Source organism: Rhamphochromis sp. 'chilingali' (genome assembly GCF_963969265.1).
Source record: "Rhamphochromis sp. 'chilingali' genome assembly, chromosome: 17".
In the NCBI taxonomy this organism is placed as follows: Eukaryota; Metazoa; Chordata; class Actinopteri; order Cichliformes; family Cichlidae; genus Rhamphochromis; species Rhamphochromis sp. 'chilingali'.
In genome coordinates, this window is record NC_137944.1 from 33,422,461 (window position 1) to 33,446,814 (window position 24,354).

At 43.3% G+C, this 24,354-nt stretch overlaps 4 gene segments (V, D, J or C); 3 read left to right on the forward strand and 1 right to left on the reverse strand.

Annotated features, from left to right (window-relative positions):
• Positions 1-2,683: 2,683 nt before the first annotated feature.
• LOC308384472 (Ig kappa-b4 chain C region-like) lies at positions 2,684-3,126 on the forward strand. The segment is given in 2 exons: positions 2,684-2,687; positions 2,792-3,126.
• A 4,047-nt stretch (positions 3,127-7,173) lies between these two features.
• LOC308384474 (Ig kappa chain V region K-25-like) lies at positions 7,174-7,664 on the reverse strand. The segment is given in 2 exons: positions 7,613-7,664; positions 7,174-7,505 (listed from the first exon to the last, which is right to left on the reverse strand).
• Positions 7,665-9,346: 1,682 nt separating this feature from the next.
• On the forward strand, positions 9,347-10,447 carry LOC308384475 (Ig kappa-b4 chain C region-like). The segment is given in 2 exons: positions 9,347-9,446; positions 10,116-10,447.
• A 6,272-nt stretch (positions 10,448-16,719) lies between these two features.
• LOC308384476 (Ig kappa-b4 chain C region-like) lies at positions 16,720-17,162 on the forward strand. The segment is given in 2 exons: positions 16,720-16,723; positions 16,828-17,162.
• The last annotated feature ends 7,192 nt before the right edge of the window (positions 17,163-24,354 follow it).

Sequence of the window (24,354 nt, forward strand, 5' to 3'; positions counted from 1 at the left end):
AATACAAAAAAACCATCAGACGTGATTTTTGTTCCTGAAAACAGTTTTAAACTTCTCATTAGCTGTCACAGTCCGGGTGAGCTGCTGGTAAATTTCCACCATGTTCTCCTGTGTCTGCCCTGGGCAGAGCCGTCATCTCCTCACATGGAGCCAATCTGGAGCAACCTACTCAGGATATTCAAGACCAGCGTTGCCGTCTCTTCACTGCTAGTTTGTCAACTTACCCTCGGTGGTAACAGGCTACCATGCTTCATGCTCCTTGCACAAGTCTATGCACTCGGCCATACTCACTGCAGCTTCATGCTCCGTCTCCTGGGAAGGATTTCAATATCACACCTGCTGCCCTCTTCCCACTGCTTCTCACAGGATCACTTGGAGCTCAGGTCAGCTCATCTTAAATCTATTCAGCTCAGCTGGACCTTCACCTACTCCCCTCAAAGTACCACCAACTCCACCTGCAACATAAGCCATACTCCTCTTTAAAATTCAACCACACCTGGAGAAGTCTGTGAACCCACTAACCCCCTTTTCCTCTCTCCCTCTTGATCACCACGCCACCTTAGGCCACCACGCTACGTTTTCTTGTCAGGAATCCCACGTCAAGTATAACTCTGTGTTTTTGTGCCAAATAAAGATTTGTGTGAAGCAAACTCAACCGTCTCCACATGTGGTCCAGCACTTGAGTCCAGTTGCGTACAGGCCTTTGGCCCCTTGTGACATTAGGCCTACATTTTTTGCAGTACTCTTTCCAAAGTAGGTGAGGTTTTGAGAAAAATGACAAAACAAAAAAACCTGTTTTGATGTCTTAAAACGACGGTGAAAGTGTTTTATGAAGTGTCTTTTGCATAGATGAGTCTGTGTGGTGAAAAAGGCCTTACATATTTGGAGAGCTGCATTAAGAGTGGTGAGAATGACGTTCCTGATGTAAGACTTTCACCAAAGCAACTGAGAAAAGCAGTGATGGGGAAACATTTACTGGAGTTCATTTAAGTGTTCACGAATAAATGTCAGTGAAGTCGTTTGAAAACGTGTGTGTGTGTGTGAAACATGTCAAAAGTGAACCAAAGCAACACATGGTGATAAAACCCGAATTGAATGGTAATGTTTACCAGTTAGAAGCCTTCACAGTGAGAACAGCACAGAGCACAGTCTTCTCTACCTGGAAGGAATTTTCAAAACTTCCTAAAACACCATTATTTGTAGACAGAATTCCAAAATAGAAATAAAAACTCATTAAAAAAAACCCTGTATGTGTAGGCAGCGTCGTAACAATGGACATGTTCCTTCGGAAATTAAAAAAAAATTATAGAAAAAAATGCTGGTACACTTTCCAGAACTTAATATTTTTGTGAAATTCAAAACATAACGACATGAATCTGAAGTGTTTTTGAAGCGTTTTAGGCTGAGAATTAGTTTCAGTGTTTAGAGCTGTGAAAAAATAAGTGTCAGGTTTCAAGAGATGTTTTCACATGTGAAAGCTGTAAAATCTACATTTTGAAATCAGATTCTTTAAATATTGTTGTAATGGGCTTTATTTGTTTTAATTATTATAATATTAATAAATGATACAAACAGTGAACGATTTTGTTGAGTTTGTTTGTTTCAGAGTCAGAGAGCCGTGTCTCTCTACAGTCAGAGGTTTTTGTACGGCGCCTCAATGAGTTTGTATCACTGTGGTGGACTTTTGGTGGAGGAACCAGACTGGATGTTGGAAGTAAGTCAAAAACAAAGTTACTTCTATGTCCTTTTTCTCTTCAATTCAATTTTCTTTTCTTTAATTTCATTTAATATGAAAGGCTAGGAAACTTTTTGTGTAACTGATTAATTATTTTATTCATAAATTTTGTCCTAAGAAACAAAGTCAGCTTTGGAAATGAATATTCAGACACTCAGGACAATTTCCAATGAAAATCTGGGATGTTTCATATTATTCATTATTATTTGTAGTTCTGATGATAAAGTTTTATTTTGAGGGCTTGTAGGTTTAGTTCAGTTTGACAGAGTCAGAGAGCCGTGTCTCTCTACAGTCAGAGGTTTTTGTACGGCGCCTCAATGAGTTTGTATCACTGTGGTGGACTTTTGGTGGAGGAACCAGACTGGATGTTGGAAGTAAGTTAATTAAACTGTGTTTATTATTAAATATGGTATCATTTTATTTAATAATTATTTGTTAGACTGCTTAGATGAGAGAAAAGTATTTTTTTAAATAATTTAGTTTTTGATGTTTGTCCTTTTTACTGGACTAATTCAGATGAGCTCTGCGAGTTTCTCTTGTTTAATCTACATTTCTGTCACAGTAAAATGTAGACAAGAGTAAACTTCATCATCTTATGATTAGTTTGTAAATTTCCACCACATCAGCTGCTGTTTGGATGAGTCAAAGTTTGCTTTCTGATGTTTTTATTGTGTCAGATGTTTCAGATTTAGTTTGAAATCATGTGAGCTGTTCAATAACATTTCAAATCTACATGAATGAGTAGCTGCTCTGTGCTTGTGTCCACTAATGTCTTCAGTCGTCCATGATTTAGACTTCTAATCATTTTAAAGCCAAACTTCTGCTGTAAATGTTTCCACATCTGCTTCTTTTATTTCCAGTGTAGTTTGAACATATTTCAGCTCAAACTGTGTGATGATTCTCTCTGTGCTGATATGCATGAGAGGTTTCTTAAAGGGAAGTGAAACAATGTGTGAGTGAATGACTGGTGGAGCAGAAAAAACACCTGACAGAAACTTCTTAACGGAGAAATTCAAATTGTGGTTCCTGTCCTCTAAGCTGATTGGTGTTTCCTAGGTGATACCCGCCCCGCCCTGAAGGTGCTGGGTCCCTCCAACAAGGAGCTGGAGCAGGGGAAGGCCACGCTCATGTGTGTGGCCAACAAGGGCTTCCCCTCAGACTGGAGTCTGTCCTGGAAGACGAGCGACAGCAGTGGCAGCAGCAGCATCAGAGGGGAGGAGAGCAGGACTCCTGGAGTGCTGCAGAATGACGGCCTCTACAGCTGGAGCAGCACCCTGACGCTCACTGCAGACCAGTGGGGGAAGGTGGGCTCTGTAACCTGTGAGGCCACCCAGGGCTCCCACACTCCGGTCTCAGAGATACTGAGGAGAGACCAGTGTTCCCAGTCCTGATGTCAATCACTGAGTCTTTGATGTTGATTTTCTTCTGTCTCTTTGTTTCTTTGTGTTTGCAGATTTAAAAAATAAACTCATTAAACAGTCATGTTTCCATCTCATAATGACAACAATCAGAGCAGCAATCTCCTCTAGTTTCATCCTTTTGTGTCTGTTGTAAAGCTGATATTTCAAACTCTTAAAAGAATAAAAATGTAACGAGGAAACATGTTCTTTGACTCTGTGAGTTTAATAAATGCACATTAAAAAATTAAGATTTTGTAATATTTGTAAAACAGACCAAAATAAAAATGTAAACAGACACATCAAGTGTAATGTGCAGTGAAAATGGTTAAATATATTTTTTAATCCACATATTAAATATTTCTCTATAAGCTGTTGAGGTCATGTCAACCATAGATTATCTGTGTGCTCTTCATAATTTCTACTCTCAAAGCTGCTTTATGATCTACATTTTAATCTGATCTAAAACCTAATAAGTAAATTAAAGAGCAGGGTGTCATCTGTATGATTAAACAGAGATCATTTAAATCAAGTTCAAGTGAAGATTTACTGAAGTTTGATTAATGAACTATTTGACAGTGAAACTCTGATGAAGCACCAAAGCAGAGAAGAGTCTAGAAGCTGGTGGTGGCAGAGGTGAAGCAGGTGGAGACTTAGCTGAGGATCTCTAATTGTCAGGATGAGGTGGAGATCAGGAGTCTGAGAGTTAAAGCACACAAAACAGAGGCTGAGTAACTCACAGAAGGCAGCGAGACAATAACTGGACTCAAATAATGACGACAGAATTGAGCTCGACAGTGGACATGATGTTAAGAACAGACTAACAGAACAAACACAGGAATGCAGGCAGATGAGAGACTACAGGTCTGCTTTAATCAACTTATATAGAAGTTAATCTCTTCTAGTGTTCACAGCAAAGTGAGAGAAACTCACTTCACTAAACCTCTTAACACAAGAAAAAGACCACGGTCTGTCAGGAGGACGCTTGCTGGTTTTACATCTGACAGAGACAGTCTGTCCTGGAACAAAAGACTGAGTCGGCACTTTTTCTCCCAGTTAATAATAAAGATTATCAGAGTTATTGAAGTTACAGGTTTCATGTTTCATGCTTCATGCACGACATTCACAGTGTTGGTTTTTGCCCAGTTTAGGTATTTGTGTCTTAGTCCTGTTTTTCCTTTGCTTTGTATTTTTCATGCAGTCTCAATGAACGCCTCGCTTTCTGGTAAATTCCATCCTGTTTCCACGTGTCTGATTTTGGGTCCTCTCACTCTCCGCTCCACACAATCTGCTGCTGCAGATCGTGACATTATTGGAATTATTCATTCTTTTTGTTAAAGTCTTTATTAGTTTCACTATTTGACTTGTCCAGGGTGTACCCTGCCTCTGACCTTAAGACAGCTGGAATAGGATGGGATGCATGTATAGTTTCATTATTATTGTCAGATCATCAGCATGTGATAATGTGGATATAACACCAAAATAGTAAAATGCCTTCTTATTTTGCATTTATTTATTACAGTTTTTTCATTTTTGATTTCAGACAACCAAACTGTACGATTAAGAAGAAAGCTGTGTTTCTTTACACTCAGAGGTTTTAGCTCAATCATGATGATACAAACTCTTTTCTTTCAGGATCCAGACTGGATGTCTGGAAATAAATCAATTTTAAATGAGTATTTTAAACAATACTTTGTCCTTCTGCTTTTGTTTTAGCATGCTAAGTATGTAAAAAAAAGTCCTGTTTAGAAGCGGACATGTCACAGTGCTGGATCTGTGACCCAGTGTTTTGTCTGTGTTGTTAATTTATATTCTTTGATTACTTTTATTCATGGTTTTGGTTATCTTTTTTTCTTAAGTTCTTAGTGATCCTAGTTCTCCCTCCCTCAGTGTCCATCTCAAGCCTGTGTATAAGCTCTTGTCTCCATGTTTATTGTTCCCTCTGTTGCACAGGCAGTCATGTCTCCATGTCTCAGTGTCTAGTGTCTGTCTCTGTTTTTGTTCCCCCAGTCACAGTGTCTTTTCTGCATCTACATATTCGTCATGCTTCCTGTTTTCTTCTGATAGTCCTTGTCCTGTGTTCAGTTTTGCTTCCCCTTGGTCTCCTTATGTGTGATTATTTCCATCTGTGCTCTCCTCCTGTGTGTCATTCCCTTGTGTGTTTCCTCTGCCTGTTGTCGTGTTGTCCAACAATGTGTCACCAACTGCTGCACCTGTAAGAAAAAACAAAGGGAACAAAAACATACAGCACCTGGAACACAAAGATATGAAAATGCACAGATACATAAATTAACAATCTTTTTGTGGTGTGTGTCATTGTCACAAAAGGTAGACAATAATGAGGGCAGGGAGGTGCAATAATGCCCTCCTGGGTGTCAGAGGCAGTGTCACGGTCTGGCTGGCAGACCGTGGGGATGAGGAAAGTAGGACCCAAAACGCAGGACTCTGCGATGCCACAGTGCACTTTATTTACAGTGAATAGACAGGTAAGTCCAACAATTAACTCAGAGATGTAATTTGCCAATGGTGCTCATCCCTTGCTCCCAGTGCGTCCCGTGCTGTAGCTCCCTTAGTTTGTGTGCTCCCCAACTCGCTTCTTCGCCCGACTTTCCTGGAGGAAGAAGGAAAAACCACAATAAGCCACACACGCTAGCCGACTATACCGGTCAAGAGTAATAATCCCACGTCGACTGTCGCCGCGAGTCCAGGTTAAATACCTCTTCCTAGCTGGGAGGGATGATCACCACCAGCTGGTCAGGTAATCAGCTGCAACAGCAAAGAGGGACTCCCGATGACGACAGTCGCCCGGACACGCCTCTTCCACGACGCACGCTTCCGTCAACAGCCCCGAGGACGGGGGGAGAGAGAGAGAGAAGCAGACACATACATACAAACGTGGACAGAACAGTAGACGACAGACCCCAAATAATAGTCGTAATAATAATAATAATAACAACAATAATAATAAACACTGCTCACGGACCCCTGAGTAACCTCCAGAGCCGGGTCCGTGACAGTCAGACAGCGATAGATCCAGGAGATCCAGGAGATCCAGGAGGCCACAGCAGGAGAAGGAGGAAGGCCCCAGATGGGGCACCCAGAGGGTGAGAGTCTCAGAGAACCAGAGGCAACAGGCATCAGTCGGATGTCCTAGCACGAGCCGAGAACAGTGCCCAAGGACCACCTGGCACGACTTTGAAAAGTGGAATGAGAGGCAGAGTCTTCAGCTCAGAGAAGATCAGCTTCCAAGTTGAAGTCATGAATCACAATCACACACAAATCTGTGTTTATTGATACCAAATACAGTTACAATGCATTCATTGTATACTCTGATTACATTGTATAAAGAGTGAAATGCATGTTTATTACTGCTTCTATTAATAGTGTTGTTATGAGTGGTTATGATGCTGTTTAAGGTAAATCTGGAGGAAATCCATCAGTCTCTGCAGCAGTCAGCTCAGCTCTTATTCAGTCTGAGGTAAAATAATATTAAAATGTGTAAACACATCTGTGCTGAGATAACTCTGAACTCTAAACTTATTTGTTCTCTATCATGTAGGAACGTCTGTGAGCAGTAAAGTGCTTTTTCTGTAGCTCCTTATTTATTCATGTTGCTTTAAAATTTAAGACTTAAGATTCAAACTAAAAAAATCATTTAAAGATTTCAAAGTTATGCTCTGATAAAGCAATTAACAAAGTGGAGTCTAAGCAATGATGGGAAAGAGGAAACGAATGCTGGATTCAAAAGTTTACTATTTAAATTTCTACAGCAGCTAATTAATAAATACTTAATTTATCTACTGATGTTTTCTGTGTGTTCAAAGTATTTGGTGGTCTTTTAATTTACAGCAATACACTCAATGTTAATGCTGTGTGTGTGTGTGTGTGTGTGTGTGTGTGTGTGTGTGTGTGTGTGTGTGTGTGTGTGTGTGTGTGTGTGTCCTCAGTGAACTGTATCAGTCTCTGCAGTATCTTCCAGCTGCAGCAGTCACTTCAGTTTCTGTTCAGTCTGACTGAGGGAGGTTTTTGTACGACTGTTTTTCACTGTGTGAACACATGCTGACTGTTAGCATAGTGAAAACTCTGACAGTAATAAACTGCTGCATCTTCAGCCTGGACTCCACTGATGGTCAGAGTGAAGTCAGAGTTTGATCCACTGCCTGTAAAACGAGCTGGAATCCCTGATTGTCGAGTGCTAGACCAGTAAATGAGCAGTTTAGGAACTCCTCCATCTTTCTGTTGGTACCAGGCTAAATAGTGATAGTTGCTCCAAACATGAACATCCTGACTGGTCCTACACTTGATGCTCACAGTTCCTCCCACAGCAGAGCTCACTGCTCCAGGCTGAGTCACTGTGATCTGTCCTCTGGACTCTGAGGACACAGAGACAAAAACATAAAGCAGCTTCATGGTTTTGTGGGCTTCATTTCAGAGGGACAGATGTTGATAGAGGAGAGGAGTTTGATTCTCTGGACTTTACCTGTGAAGCAGCAGCAGAGGAGAGTCCAGATGAGGACGCAGATCAAAGTCATGTTTTTGATGAGGAGGATTTCTGTGGCTTCTGTTGTGATGAAGGACAGCTGTCAGTCATCCAGTGTTCAACTCTCAGGACTATAAACTCTCCCAGAGCACTGGAGCATGGTGCTGCTGATGCAAAGTGCCTCTCTATGGAAATGATCTGACTCTAACAGGGACTTGCTTCAATCAGCATGTTAAAGAATGGTTTTTACAATTAAATCCTCTGTCTGGACTCTTGGGGTAACTCTCGACTCTGCATACATTTAGGATTCTAATGCAAACCTCTATTTCTCTGTCTTCTTATTCATTTTTATTCATTTTTTTTCTTCATTGTAATTCATTGTACACTTTTGTAAGCATCATGGGAAAGCACCAGCTTACGTCATTGAACTTTTTCAGCCATACAGCCACAGCAGGTCCCTGATTTCTTGTGATCAGGGTCTGTTTACTCTACATCATAACAGGCTGAAAACTAAATGAGACAGAGCTTTTTCCACAGTGATCCCAGCCTCTGGAACTCTCTCCCTCTGAGTCTGAGATCTGTGGACGCGGTGGTCTCTTAAGAAACAACCAAATGTCATGTTATTAGACTTGACTTTAGTAAACTCTTTTCTTTAATGCTCTGTGATTTTCATATGAAGCACTTTGTGATGCTTGAAATGTGCTACATAAATAAAATTTCACTTACTTACTTTTGTCATATTGTTGAGTGATGGATCAGCCTGCTTGTCACAATACTGCACATGTTAACATTTTATACAGATAGGATTGAAATCGGGCAGCACTGTGGCACGGTGGGTAGCACTGTTGCTGCACAGCAAGAAGGTCCTGAGTTCAATTCCACCATCAGGCCGGGGTCTTTCTGTGTGGAGTTTGACATGCAACTTGTGGGGATAGGTTAATTGGATAATCCAAATTGTCACTAGGTGTGAATGTGAGTGCGAATGGTTGTCTGTCCCTGTGTGTTGGCCCTGCGACAGACTGGCGACCTGTCCAGGGTGTACCCCGCCTCTCGCCCTATGACAGCTGGGATAGGCTCCAGCACCCCCCGCGACCCTGAAAAGGATAAGCGGAAGTGAATGGATGGATGGATGGAGGATTGAAATCAGTAAACAGTATGGAAAGATAAAATAAAGGTTGTGTAATTTTACTAAAGAATGCTTCATATCAGCTGTCAGAATTACACAGGGAGTAAATCGACAGTGCTCGCCCCCTAATCATAAGTTCGGGGATTCAAATCCACCGAATGGCTACCCTGAGTTACCCCTGAGCAAAGTACCATCTCTACTCACTACTCCCCGGGTGCTGGATTGGCAGCTGCCCACTGCTTCACAACAACAACAATCTTTATTTATAGAGCACATTTAAAAACCAACGGCATGCCAAAGTGCTTAACATAGAACAAATTAACACAAGCATAATCAGAGTCATAAAAATAAAAGTGTAGAATTATGTTCACAGGAAAAAGCCACCAATAGAAAAAATATAACTATAGCACATAGCTATAGTACAATATAACTATGTCATCAACACACAATGGGATAAGACATACACAGCGCAAATAAAAAGCATGATAAGAAAATTAGTAAAATAAATCACTGCAGACAAGGCCAGCATTTAACCGGTAGAAAACGCAAGATTAAACAAATACGTTTTAAGCCGTGATTTAAAAGATTGAATAGAATCAGACGCCCAAATGCCAATCGGAAGGTTGTTCCACAACTCTGGTGCGGCCAGGGCAAACGCTCGATCACCTCTAGACTTCAGCCGAGATCTAGGCCGCACCAACAGAGACTGTGAGGATGATCTTAAAGCCCTAGCAGGAACATATAAGTTTAAGAGTTCCTTAAGATAGCTCGGTGCTGTGTTATTAGTGATTTTAAAAGTAAACAGCAGAATTTTAAATTGGATACGATATTTCACAGGCAACCAGTGCAAATCAGCTAGGACGGGAGTAATGTGGGAGAAAAAAATTAACATTTATTTTGATGTTTTTCCTGATATCACAAGGAGGCTGACAGAATTTTATGTGTAAATTTGTGTTTGAAATCTTTACCTACTTGCTGTTGATAAAACTGTTCCTTTACAGTAAGTTGTGGAAAGATTAATTTTACTTGAATAAAAATTCTTCTGCATCATGTTCCCCCATTTCAGATTAAGGTTAACTGTATAGAAAAAATCTGTTCATGAAGAAAATTGTTTTAGTGAGTTGTGTTTTTAAACGTATTTCCCAGTAATCCTTAAAATCATGAGTGAGTCAGATTTTTGTGAGTTTAACACTCTTTTGTCAAATGTTGCACTTTTTTCCTTCTGTATGTGGTTTGGACATATTTCACTGCTGTTATTTCTGTGCTGAGAGGTTTCTTAAAGGGAAGTGAAACAACGTGTGAGTGACTGTTGGAGCAGAAAAACATCTGACAGAAACTACCTGTTACCTGTTCTCTAAGCTGATTGGTGTCTCCTAGGTGATGTCCGTCCCACCCTGACGGTGCTCGCCCCTTCCAGTAAGGAGCTGGAGCAGGGGAATGCCACACTCACATGTCTGGCCAACAAGGGCTTTCCCTCAGACTGGAGTCTGTCCTGGATCGTTGACGGCCGCAGATGCAGCGGCATTGGTTGGGAAGTGAGCAGGAGCCCCGGGGCGCTGCAGACAGACAGGCTCTACAGCTGGAGCAGCACCCTGATGCTGCCTGCAGACCAGTGGGAGAAGGTGGGCTCTGTGACCTGTGAGGCCACGAGGGGCTCCGATACTCCACTCTCAGAGACTCTGAGGAGAGACCAGTGTTCCCAGTCCTGAGCTGATTCACTGGGGGCATGATGCTGTTTTTTGTTATTGTTGTTGTTGTTTACACTTTGCTACAGCTCTCAGTCTGCAGTCTTTTTCAGTCTCAGTCTCTTTATTCTTAATCTGTTTGTTTCCTGTTTTATGAACTTGTCAAGATTTTACAGCAATAAAGATTTTTCACCTGAACATGTCCTGTTATTTCTGCTGTTTGTTATATATGTTTATAAATATATTAACATGGATTTGAACGTTTTCAACATACTTTATTAAATAACAGTTTTAATGTGGTTACAAACACACTGATTCATTGAAATAAATAAACCACTTAAAGAAGAAAGAAAAATATATAAATACTGGAAAAGTCAACAGGCTAAAACACAGTAAACCATGTTTGTTTGTAAATAATTTATATTCATATGTATCATGTTGATAACAACAATCATGATATTTGTAAATAAAAATATTATATTTATTAATCATGTAATTTTCCTGCACCTGTCATAGACGAGCACATGACGTCCAACAATGACCCAGTCCAAAGTTTAAATGTTAAACGTCACACTGACGTCCAGGTTGGGTCAGGGGTGGACGTCCAAATGTCCATAGTAGACTGTGCCTGACACTAAAAATCAATAAGGTCTTGTTTATGCTCTTGAATCATTTTTGTATTGTTCTTCAAACTGAGTTAGAAAGGAAAACTCTAATAAAATGTGTTTATGTGTCCTCAGTGAACTGTATCAGTCTCTGCAGTATCTTCCAGCTGCAGCAGTCACTTCAGTTTCTGTTCAGTCTGACTGAGGGAGGTTTTTGTACGACTGTTTTTCACTGTGTGAACGGGCGGCTGTAATCCTGCTGACAGTAATAAACTCCTGCATCTTCAGCCTGAACTCCACTGATGGTCAAAGTGAAGTCAGTTCCAGACTGACTCCCACTGAAACGCTCAGAAACTCCAGAGTACCGACTGTCTGCGTTGTAAATGAGGGGTTTGGGAGATTCTCCAGATTAATGAAGATACCACTGCAACTCATCGCTAACACTTGAACTAGCTTTACATCTGATAGAGACAGTCTGTCCTGGAACAACAGACTGAGCTTTAGGAGTCTGAGTCAGGACGATTTCTGCTGATGAACCTGAAAACATGAAAAATAGGAGACGTTTAGAGAAAGATGATCAACATCCAAACATTCAAGGATCATTTCTCTAACATGGAGAACAGATGGAAGAAGGTCAGTGCTGCTGGTTTCAGAGTTTCTCCATCATAGCAGAACATCATTGTGGTGAACCTGGCTGCATGCTGAAGCAAAGTTTTCACAGAGAGTCTCACCCTGAACAAGGAGCCCCAGGGTGGCCAGCAGTAGAGTCAGTGACATCATCATTGTGCTGCTGGTGTGTGAGTGGCTCTGAAAGGCCTGGACAGCCACTGATCAACACTGGCCTCTTAACAGCTGTGAGCAGAGAGGCAGGACACATATGCAAACACACAGAGTCAGTCATCTTTCCTCGTCATGTCATCCTCTGTCATGTGACACGTTCGTCCTTTAGTTAGTGCAGTGCTTTTTTGTTTTACTTTGTATTTTTATTTATTCAATTTGCATTTATTAATTAAAGATATTTCAGCACACAGGAACATGTATATTTACTTAAGTATCCAAATCTCCACAATGTTTTATCAATTTGCGTTTAAAAGGTTAAACTTGACGAATTTTTCTTTTCCAATTTCTTCCATCATTTACTTTCAGAGAGTGTGTGATGACTCATGCTTTGGTAGCCATGAATATAAATAATTATTGAAACATATACATAAATGCATTAATTGTTACCTTTCATGAAAATGTCCTGATACTACAATCCCACACACCACTGCCAATCCATAACTAGTAAAGACGTAGTGTCGATCTGCAGGACCAGCACCCCAATACAGCAAGTCTGGATCAGCTCTCTGTTTAAAAAGTTCTCATCTCTGATCCTATCCTGACGTTTAACAAAACTAAATAGAAAAAGGTTATTTTGTCTGTTTTGCTCTTTTAAAGAAGACTCTTTCTTTAGTTAATCGATTTTGTGAGCCAAAGATTTCCCAGCTGTTGAATATTAAAAAGCTTTCTCATGCTGTCAGTGTCACATCAATGAATATAAAAAAGCCAAGATTTTACTGAAGAATGCAGAGGAAGATGTAGATCCTTTTCATAAATGGAGACTTAAACGACATCTATTATATTTGTTCTGAGTGATCACTAGTGTCATTAAACTTTTCAATCTTGAGTTGAGTGAGCTTTTCCAAGATGACAGGAGGAACTATGTGTCACGGCTGAGCAGCTGGTGTGTTTGTGGAGTGGACCCAAGTGCACCACAGAAGAAGAGAGAAGTTTAAACAAAAGGCGAGCCCTTTATTTGGCTGGAAAAACTCCACAGGAATAAAAAACAAGGCAAAGCATACAGGGGGAGTAAACTAAAAGTACAAGCTAAACTGGGAAAAGCTAGACTATGTCAACTATGACAAAGTGATATGAATATTATTAGTAGGAGCATGCAAGAAACTATGATGAGAAAACATGAACATGGCCTGAACAGAATGATGAAATACGTACTTTTAACCTGACGTGATGTGGGGGACGGAAAACAGACCTAATACCCACAGGAGGTGATCAGGGAAAGTGGAAACACTTGGGAAAACAGCTGACTGGAATACACATAATGATGCCACAGGGAAACAAAACACCATGAACATGGAAATACTCGACTCTTCAAAGTAAAACAGGAAACATGGAGAGACATAGACATGATAACATGTGATAGACTAACACAGAAGACAGGAAAAGACTCACAAACAAGGAGACTTGGGTGGTAACACAACTAGGCTAAACTTCAATTAAACCCTAACTAAGCATAACACCACAAGAACTTCATATATTTTAATATAACCAAGAAACCAAAAATACTAAATAAACTCAAAACACTGGGTCACAGACTCAGCATCTGACGCTATGGATCAGTTAATGCTTTAATGAGGATGGAAATTATGTGAAATTATGTGTTTTACAATCATTAGAGCTTAATCTAAATGTCAAGGAGATTTTGGGCCGATGTGTTAGACAGAGCTCTCGTCTGCATGATTTGGGAGAAAGGGCCTCATCTCTCCAGTACAGTTCAAAGTCTTTGAGAATCAGTGCCAAGGAGCACTGAAGATGTTCCTTTCAGTGCCAACTAGACACTAGAATGTTTTTTAAATGTACAGTGGGGCAAAAAAGTATTTAGTCAGCCACCGATTGTGCAAGTTCCCCCACCTAAAATGATGACAGAGGTCAGTAATTTGCACCAGAGGTACACTTCAACTGTGAGAGACAGAATGTGAAAAAAAAATCCATGAATCCACATGGTAGGATTTGTAAAGAATTTATTCGTAAATCAGGGTGGAAAATAAGTATTTGGTCAATAACAAAAATACAACTCAATACTTTGTAACATAACCTTTGTTGGCAATAACAGAGGTCAAACGTTTACTATAGGTCTTTACCAGGTTTGCACACACAGTAGCTGGTATTTTGGCCCATTCCTCCATGCAGATCTTCTCGAGAACAGTGATGTTTTGGGGCTGTCGCCGAGCAACACGGACTTTCAACTCCCGCCACAGATTTTCTATGGGGTTGAGGTCTGGAGACTGGCTAGGCCACTCCAGGACTTTCAAATGCTTCTTACGGAGCCACTCCTTTGTTGCCCGGGCGGTGTGTTTTGGATCATTGTCATGTTGGAAGACCCAGCCGCGTTTCATCTTCAAAGTTCTCACTGATGGAAGGAGGTTTTGGCTCAAAATCTCACGATACATGGCCCCATTCATTCTGTCCTTAACACGGATCAGTCGTCCTGTCCCCTTGGCAGAAAAACAGCCCCATAGCATGATGTTTCCACCCCCATGCTTCACAGTAGGTATGGTGTTCTTGGGATGCAACTCAGTATTCTTCGTCCTCCAAACACGACGAGTTGAGTTTATACCAAAAAGTTCTACTTTGGTTTCATCTGACCACATGACATTCTCCCAATCCTCTGCTGTATCATCCATGTGCTCTCTGGCAAACTTCAGACGGGCCTGGACATGCACTGGCTTCAGCAGGAACACGTCTGGCACTGCGGGATTTGATTCCCTGCCGTTGTAGTGTGTTACTGATGGTGACCTTTGTTACTTTGGTCCCAGCTCTCTGCAGGTCATTCACCAGGTCCCCCCGTGTGGTTCTGGGATCTTTGCTCACCGTTCTCATGATCATTTTGACCCCACGGGATGATCTTGCGTGGAGCCCCAGATCGTGGGAGATTATCAGTGGTCTTGTATGTCTTCCATTTTCTGATGATTGCTCCCACAGTTGATTTTTTCACATCAAGCTGCTTGCCTATTGTAGATTCACTCTTCCCAGTCTGGTGCAGGTCTACAATGCTTTTCCTGGTGTCCTTCGAAAGCTCTTTGGTCTTGGCCATGGCGGAGTTTGGAGTCTGACTGTTTGAGGCTGTGGACAGGTGTCTTTTATACAGATGATGAGTTCAAACAGGTGCCATTCATACAGGTAACGAGTGGGGGACAGAAAAGCGTCTTACAGAAGACGTTACAGGTCTGTGAGAGCCAGAGATTTTCCATGTTTGAGGTGACCAAATACTTATTTTCCACCCTGATTTACGGATAAATTCTTTACAAATCCTACCATGTGGATTCATGGATTTTTTTTTCACATTCTGTCTCTCACAGTTGAAGTGTACCTCTGGTGCAAATTACTGACCTCTGTCATCATTTTAAGTGGGGGAACTTGCACAATCGGTGGCTGACTAAATACTTTTTTGCCCCACTGTATATATATATATTCAGTTTATTGGAGGTAAATATGTCTTTATGTATTTTTCAGTATTTATGGATTTATCACAATTAACCTACACTGTATATCACGTGAAAAATTTAAAAAAAAAACAGATATTTGAGAGAATCAAAAAGGTCTCAGTTTATACTGACACATATTAAATCAAGTTTAAAATTCCATTTTAAATTGATGATTTCATTACTGATTGATTTGATATCATCAGAGGAAGAAGTCCCATTTTCAAAACTCATATATTCAAAATGAAAATATATCTTCTTTAAATGTGTAGCACTGAAATAATTTAATTTTTTTAGATCAGTTGGTAAAACTGAAAAGGAAGGAGTGAATTATTTTGTTGAGTTTGTTTGTTTCAGAGTCAGAGAGCCGTGTCTCTCTACAGTCAGAGGTTTTTGTACGGCGCCTCAATGAGTTTGTATCACTGTGGTGGACTTTTGGTGGAGGAACCAGACTGGAATTTGGAAGTAAGTCAGACTTAGAGCTTAATTAAATATATTTTTTTGTCATTCCTTTCATTTCCTTTAATATTCAGCATACTAGGAAACAATTTATATTAACGAATCATTACTTTATAATTTCATAATATTTTCTGGCCTATGAACAAAGTTTGCTTTTAAAACGCATATTCAAAAACTCATAACATTTTCTAATGAAAGCCTAGGATGTTTCATAGTATTAATTATTATTTGTGGTTCTGATGATAAAGTTGTATTTTGAGGGCTTGTAGGTTTAGTTCAGTCTGACAGAGTCAGAGAGCCGTGTCTCTCTACAGTCAGAGGTTTTTGTACGGCGCCTCAATGAGTTTGTATCACTGTGGTGGACTTTTGGTGGAGGAACCAGACTGGATGTTGGAAGTAAGTTAATTAACTGTGTTTATTATTAAATGTTTTATCATTTTCTTTCATAACTACTTGTTAGGCTGCTTAGATGAGAAAAAACATTTTTTTTATTAAAATAATTGAGTTTTTGATGTTTGTCCTTTTTACTGGACTAATTCAGATGAGCTCTGCGAGTTTCTCTTGTTGAATCTACATTTCTGTCACAGTAAAATGTAGACAAGAGTAAACTTCATCATCTTATGATTAGTTTGTAAATTTCCACCACATCAGCTGCTGTTTGGATGAGTCAAAGTTTGCTTTCTGATGTTTTTATCGTGTCCGATGTTTCAGATTTAGTTTGAAATCATGTGAGCTGTTCAATAACATTTCAAATCTACATGAATGAGTAGCTGCTCTGTGCTTGTGTCCACTAATGTCTTCAGTCGTCCATGATTTAGACTTCTAATCGTTTTAAAGCCAAACTTCTGCTGTAAATGTTTCCACATCTGCTTCTTTTATTTCCAGTGTAGTTTGAACATATTTCAGCTCAAACTGTGTGATGATTCTCTCTGTGCTGATATGCATGAGAGGTTTCTGAAAGGGAAGTGAAACAATGTGTGAGTGAATGACTGGTGGAGCAGAAAAAACACCTGACAGAAACTTCTTAAAGGAGAAATTCAAATTGTGGTTCCTGTCCTCTAAGCTGATTGGTGTTTCCTAGGTGATACCCGCCCCGCCCTGAAGGTGCTGGGTCCCTCCAACAAGGAGCTGGAGCAGGGGAAGGCCACGCTCATGTGTGTGGCCAACAAGGGCTTCCCCTCAGACTGGAGTCTGTCCTGGAAGACGAGCGACAGCAGTGGCAGCAGCAGCATCAGAGGGGAGGAGAGCAGGACTCCTGGAGTGCTGCAGAATGACGGCCTCTACAGCTGGAGCAGCACCCTGACGCTCACTGCAGACCAGTGGGGGAAGGTGGGCTCTGTGACCTGTGAGGCCACCCAGGGCTCCCAGTCTCTGGTCTCAGAGATACTGAGGAGAGACCAGTGTTCCCAGTCCTGATGTCAATCACTGAGTCTTTGATGTTGATTTTCTTCTGTCTCTTTGTTTCTTTGTGTTTGCAGATTTAAAAAATAAACTCATTAAACAGTCATGTTTCCATCTCATAATGACAACAATCAGAGCAACAATCTCCTCTAGTTTCATCCTTTTGTGTCTGTTGTAAAGCTGATATTTCAAACTCTTAAAAGAATAAAAACGTACCGAGAAAACATGTTCTTTGGCTCTGTGAGTTTAATAAATGCACATTAAAAAATTAAGATTTTGTAATATTTGTAAAACCAGACCAAAATAAAAATGTAAACAGACACATCAAGTGTAATGTGCAGTGAAAATGGTTAAATATATTTTTTAATCCACATATTAAATATTTCTCTATAAGATGTTGAGGTCATGTCAACCATAGATTATCTGTGTGCTCTTCATAATTTCTAGTCTCAAAGCTGCTTTATGATCTACATTTTAATCTGATCTAAAACCTAATAAGTAAAATTAAAGAGCAGGGTGTCATCTGTATGTTTAAACAGAGTTTATCTTAATAAAGTTCAAATGAAGATTTACTGAAGTTTGATTAATGAACTATTTGGCAGTGAAACTCTGATGAAGCAACAAAGCAGAGAAGAGTCTAGAAGCTGGTGGTGGCAGAGGTGAAGCAGGTGGAGACTTAGCTGAGGATCTCTAATTGTCAGGATGAGGTGGAGATCAGGAGTCTGAGAGTTAAAGCACACAAAACAGAGGCTGAGTAACTCACAGAAGGCAGCGAGACAATAACTGGACTCACATAATGACGACAGAATTGAGCTCGACAGTGGACATGATGTTAAGAACAGACTAACAGAACAAACACAGGAATGCAGGCAGATGAGAGACTACAGGTCTGCTTTAATCAACTTATATAGAAGTTAATCTCTTCTAGTGTTCACAGCAAAATGAGAAACTCACTTCACTAAACCTCTTAACACAAGAAAAAGACCACGGTCTGTCAGGAGGACGCTTGCTGGTTTTACATCTGACAGAGACAGTCTGTCCTGGAACAAAAGACTGAGTCGGCACTTTTTCTCCCAATTAATAATAAAGAATATCAGAGTTATTGAAGTTACAGCTTTCATGTTTCATGCTTCATGCACGACATTCACAGTGTTGGTTTTTGCCCAGTTTAGGTATTTGTGTCTTAGTCCTGTTTTTCCTTTGCTTTGTATTTTTCATGCAGTCTCAATGAACGCCTCGCTTTCTGGTAAATTCCATCCTGTTTCCACGTGTCTGATTTTGGGTCCTCTCACTCTCCGCTCCACACAATCTGCTGCTGCAGATCGTGACTGTCAAGGCTCGGCTGTGTGGCAGGCAGGAGGAGGACCCAAACGCAAAACTCACAGACACGGGGATGAACTCAAAATCACAGCTTTAATGCTGGAATGGCAGAACATAGGAAATACAAAACTAAACTGGGAAGAGTAAACTAACATACGCAGAGAGACACAGGGAGATCCACACAACATGAGGGACGACGTCACACTGAACAGAGGGAGACGCAGACAGAAATACACAGAGGGTTAACGAGGGAAGTGGGAACACACGGGGAACACAGGTGACACTGATAATCATAACGAGACAGGGCGGGGTGAACTGAACACTGACGGGAGAGGTGAAACAGGAAGTACAGGAGGAGAGAGAGCACGAGTAGAACACCAACGTAACAGGCAGGGGAGACATGGAATAAACACGAAAGGGGACGAGGGCTCATAAATACATAGAGGGCACACAGGGGGAAGAGAGAGCACGGGGAGAACTTAGACATAATGGGCAGGGGAAGCATGGAATAAAACATAAGGAGAGACGAGGGCTCACAGATACACAGAGGGGCACACAGGGAGACATGAAGGGCAAGGGATCAAAACTAGAAGCCATAGAATAAATCACACACAAGTACAATAATACGAAAATCACAAAGAACTAAAAACGCTGGGTCAGGAGACCCAGGACCGTGACAGTACCCCCCCCCTCAAGGGCTGGCTCCAGACAGCCCAAACACAGAAAAACAAAACCAAACAGAAAACAACCCAGGGCGGGCGGCGGGGGCCCAGGACGGAGGGCTCGGAACAGAAAACAAAAGAAGAGCACAGCAAACACCGGAGCCCAAGAAAATAACCCAAACACAGAGCAGTTCAGGGGGCCGACCATGCGGAAGGCAACGGCGGAGACGTGGAAACAGTTCAGGAGGCCGGCCGTGCGCAAGGCAACGGCGGAGACGTGGAAACAGTTCAGGAGGCCGGCCGTGCGCAAGGCAACGGCGGCGACGTGGAAACAGTTCAGGAGGCCGGCCGTGCGCAAGGCAATGGCGGCGGTGAAGGAGACGACGGAGCAGTTCAGGAGGCCGACCGCGCGGGAGGCGGCGGCGACGATGACAGCGCTGGTCCGGGGGCCGGCCGTGCGGAAGGCGACGGCGGCCACTCAGGCGAAGGCGGTCCGGGGGCCGGCCGCGCGGAAGGCAGCGGCGGCGGCTCTCCAGTGTCAGGCGCACCGGCCGAGGCCCGGAGGGCACAGGACCAGTCGAGACGGGACCAGTCAAGGCGGGACCAGGCGAAGCACAGGCTGAGGAGGCTGCAGCAGACGAAGACTCTGAGGAGGCTGCAGCAGACGAAGACTCTGAGGCCGGACCAGGCGGAGCTGCAGAGGCTGAGGCCGGACCAGGCGGAGCTGCAGAGGCTGAGGCCGGACCAGGCGGAGCTGCAGAGGCTGAGGCCGGACCAGGCGGAGCTGCAGAGGCTGAGGCCGGACCAGGCGTAGCAGAAGCACAGGCAGAGGCTGGCCCAGGCGATGACGAAGCGGTCGCAGATGGCGGCTGGACAGGCTCCTCGGGCCCTCCAGCTGATGCGGCGTGAGGCTGGACAGGCCCTTCGGACTCTCCAGCGGAGACAGGGGGCTGAACGGGCCCCTCGGACCCTCCAGCGGAGACAGGGGGCTGAACGGGCCCCTCGGACCCTCCAGCGGAGACAGGGGGCTGAACGGGCCCCTCGGACCCTCCAGCGGAGACAGGGGGCTGAACGGGCCCCTCGGACCCTCCAGCGGAGACAGGAGGCTGAACGGGCCCCTCGGACCCTCCAGCGGAGACAGGAGGCTGAACGGGCCCCTCGGACCCTCCAGCGGAGACGAGGAGGTGCTGGCCGGGCTCACTGGAACCCCCAGCGGATGAGGCAGATGGCGGCGTGGGAGCCACGGAGTCCTGGATGAGCTCGTCCGAGCTTCCAGCAGGAGCTGATGTAGAGCCAGAGAGGTTTGGGACCCCTGGCTGAATGTTAAGCCGAACAGAAGACCGTATTGCTATCGGGGACTGGGCCAATGGTTCAGGTGCGAGCTGAGCTACTGGAGGGGCGGATGAGAGTGGGAGCTGAGCCACTGATGGTGGTGAAGTAGATAACTGCACGGGGGACTGAACTGAGGGCGTCTGCACTGGCACAGGGGACTGAACTGATGTCTGTTGTAACGGAGGTGGTGAGAGTGGAGTAGGCAGTGGAGTAGATGACTTCACAGGAGAATGAACCAGAGGTGAGTGCACAGGAGATTGAGCTAGAGGTGGTAGTGGTAGTTGAGGGGAAAGTGGAGCTGGTGATTGAGTGGATGACTGTGCTAAAGGAGGCTGCACTGGGGACACTGGAGACTGCACTGGGGACACTGGAGACTGCACTGGGGACACTGGAGACTGCACTGGGGACACTGGAGACTGCACTGGGGACACTGGAGACTGCAGTGATGGTTGTAGTGGAGGTGTAACGGGTGAAGGAGTGGCTGAAGTGGCTGTGGGTCGGACGGCTAGTGGCTCAGCTACAGGGTATGGTAACGGCAGGGCTATGGGTTGAATGACTGACTGAGTAGCAGCCTGAGTGGCTGGGTGTAGTGACGGTTGTGGTGGAAGAGAAACAGGTGGTAGTGTGGATGATGGAGCTAAGGGCGACTGAGTGGCAGACCGAACTGATGACTGAAGCGATGGTAGAGGTGAAAATGGAGCTTGTGGTGGAGTTAATGGCTGAGCTAGCGGGGACACAGGAGACTGAACTGAGGGTGGCTGCGAAGGAGCTAACTGAGCTGCGAAGGGCTGCGAGGGAGCTAACGGAGCTGCGAAGGGCTGCGAGGGAGCTAACGGAGCTGCGAAGGGCTGCGAGGGAGCTAACGGAGCTGCGAAGGGCTGCGAGGGAGCTGACGGAGCTGCGAAGGGCTGCGAGGGAGCTGACGGAGCTGCGAAGGGCTGCGAGGGAGCTGACGGAGCTGCGAAGGGCTGCGAGGGAGCTGACGGAGCTGCGAAGGGCTGCGAGGGAGCTGACGGAGCTGCGAAGGGCTGCGAGGGAGCTAACGGAGCTGTGAAGGGCTGCGAGGGAGCTAACGGAGCTGTGAAGGGCTGCGCAGGCGATAAGCAGCTCGCATTGACTTCCGCCACACAAAACACAGCCCCTGAATGAACAGTCATAATGTCTGGAAAAGACACAGAGTTCTCACTCACCACAGCAGGTGAATTAGAAGGCCGAATGTCCGGCTGTGGGGTGGCGCGTCGGCGGCGTGAATGCCGTTTTCTTCGGGAAGCCGGAGGTGCGGTGATGGAGGAAACCGGCAACGACGGAGAGATCGCGGCCGGCTCCTCATCCTCCGACCACATTGCTGCGAGAAAAGCAGCGGGTGAGTGACAGTCAGAGTGGAGGGTGGATGGAGAGGAGTCCAGTGGCAGCAGCGTGGAAACGTTTCCCGATTGTGGCGGTCGCTGTTGCGGTATGACGAGCTCGCGGATTTGTACTGTCTCCTTGGCTTTCTGCAGATTGGACAGTAGGCCCGAAAATCCTGAGAGCTCGTGGAGATGGGGATTCCCTTTGAGAATAGCCTCGATGGCGTTTATCCCAATGGACATGGTTTTAATGTCCGAGGCGTGGGAAACTCGCTCCCACAGGCCGAAGATGCGGGCCAAATCGCTTTCCCGGGAGGAGCCTGCTGGGTCCATGTCTGGTGACGTCGTTCTGTCAAGGCTCGGCTGTGTGGCAGGCAGGAGGAGGACCCAAACGCAAAACTCACAGACACGGGGATGAACTCAAAATCACAGCTTTAATGCTGGAATGGCAGAACATAGGAAATACAAAACTAAACTGGGAAGAGTAAACTAACATACGCAGAGAGACACAGGGAGATCCACACAACATGAGGGACGACGTCACACTGAACAGAGGGAGACGCAGACAGAAATACACAGAGGGTTAACGAGGGAAGTGGGAACACACGGGGAACACAGGTGACACTGATAATCATAACGAGACAGGGCGGGGTGAACTGAACACTGACGGGAGAGGTGAAACAGGAAGTACAGGAGGAGAGAGAGCACGAGTAGAACACCAACGTAACAGGCAGGGGAGACATGGAATAAACACGAAAGGGGACGAGGGCTCATAAATACATAGAGGGCACACAGGGAGACATGAAGGGCAAGGGATCAAAACTAGAAGCCATAGAATAAATCACACACAAGTACAATAATACGAAAATCACAAAGAACTAAAAACGCTGGGTCAGGAGACCCAGGACCGTGACAGTGACATTATTTGAATTATTCATTCTTTTTGTTAAAGTCTTTATTAGTTTCACTATTTGACTTGTCCAGGGTGTACCCTGCCTCTGACCTTAAGACAGCTGGAATAGGATGGGATGCATGTATAGTTTCATTATTATTGTCAGATCATCAGCATGTGATAATGTGGATATAACACCAAAATAGTAAAATGCCTTCTTATTTTGCATTTATTTATTACAGTTTTTTCATTTTTGATTTCAGACAACCAAACTGTACGATTAAGAAGAAAGCTGTGTTTCTTTACACTCAGAGGTTTTAGCTCAATCATGATGAGACAAACTCTTTTCTTTCAGGATCCAGACTGGATGTCTGGAAATAAATCAATTTTAAATGAGTATTTTAAACAATACTTTGTCCTTCTGCTTTTGTTTTAGCATGCTAAGTATGTAAAAAAAAGTCCTGTTTAGAAGCGGACATGTCACAGTGCTGGATCTGTGACCCAGTGTTTTGTCTGTGTTGTTAATTTATATTCTTTGATTACTTTTATTCATGGTTTTGGTTATCTTTTTTTCTTAAGTTCTTAGTGATCCTAGTTCTCCCTCCCTCAGTGTCCATCTCAAGCCTGTGTATAAGCTCTTGTCTCCATGTTTATTGTTCCCTCTGTTGCACAGGCAGTCATGTCTCCATGTCTCAGTGTCTAGTGTCTGTCTCTGTTTTTGTTCCCCCAGTCACAGTGTCTTTTCTGCATCTACATATTCGTCATGCTTCCTGTTTTCTTCTGATAGTCCTTGTCCTGTGTTCAGTTTTGCTTCCCCTTGGTCTCCTTATGTGTGATTATTTCCATCTGTGCTCTCCTCCTGTGTGTCATTCCCTTGTGTGTTTCCTCTGCCTGTTGTCGTGTTGTCCCATGTGCTGTAAGTTTCTCCATGTTTCTGTCCATCATTCCTAGTTCCATGCTCCTTATTTCCTAGTGTTTCTGTCTCTAGTCCCGCAGAGTCTAGTTCTTATTTTCCATGTTCAAGTTTTGGTTTGTTTTTCGTAAATGTTTATTTTGTGCATTATTTCCCAACAAATAAAGCTTTAAATTTGTTTCCGTGTAAGAATCCTGAATCCAGGAACCTTCATGCTGCCTGCCATACAGCAAACATGACAGGACATTGAATAACAAACATTAGTATACACAGAGCCAGCCAGATGTAGAAGTGTGATGTGTCTCATGTGATGGTGTTTTAACCTGAGTGAGCACTTCATTTAATTATTCACGATATCCATATCCATTTCATCTTTCCAGGATATCAGTGTATTTAAACTTTTAGCGTCCGAGAGCCTGAAAGCTATAAATATTTTACTTTTTACCACTTTGCTTCAGTTTAGTTAATTTTATATCTAAATGTTTACAAATTGCATTTAATTCCTGTTTGAATCATGATATTAAAATGGGAAACAGAGACATTGTCCTGGTAATTTGATGTTTTTGTGTTTCTTTTTAAATTCTTAAATGGTTTTGTCCTGCCTTACCTCTGAGCTACTTTACTCAAATACTCCTGTACAGAAACATATTATTAATATATGTTGTTTAATCCTGTCATGTCTGGCAGTTTATGCAATCTGAATTATGATCTGAATGCACTGTGGTGCCAAAAACATGTTGCA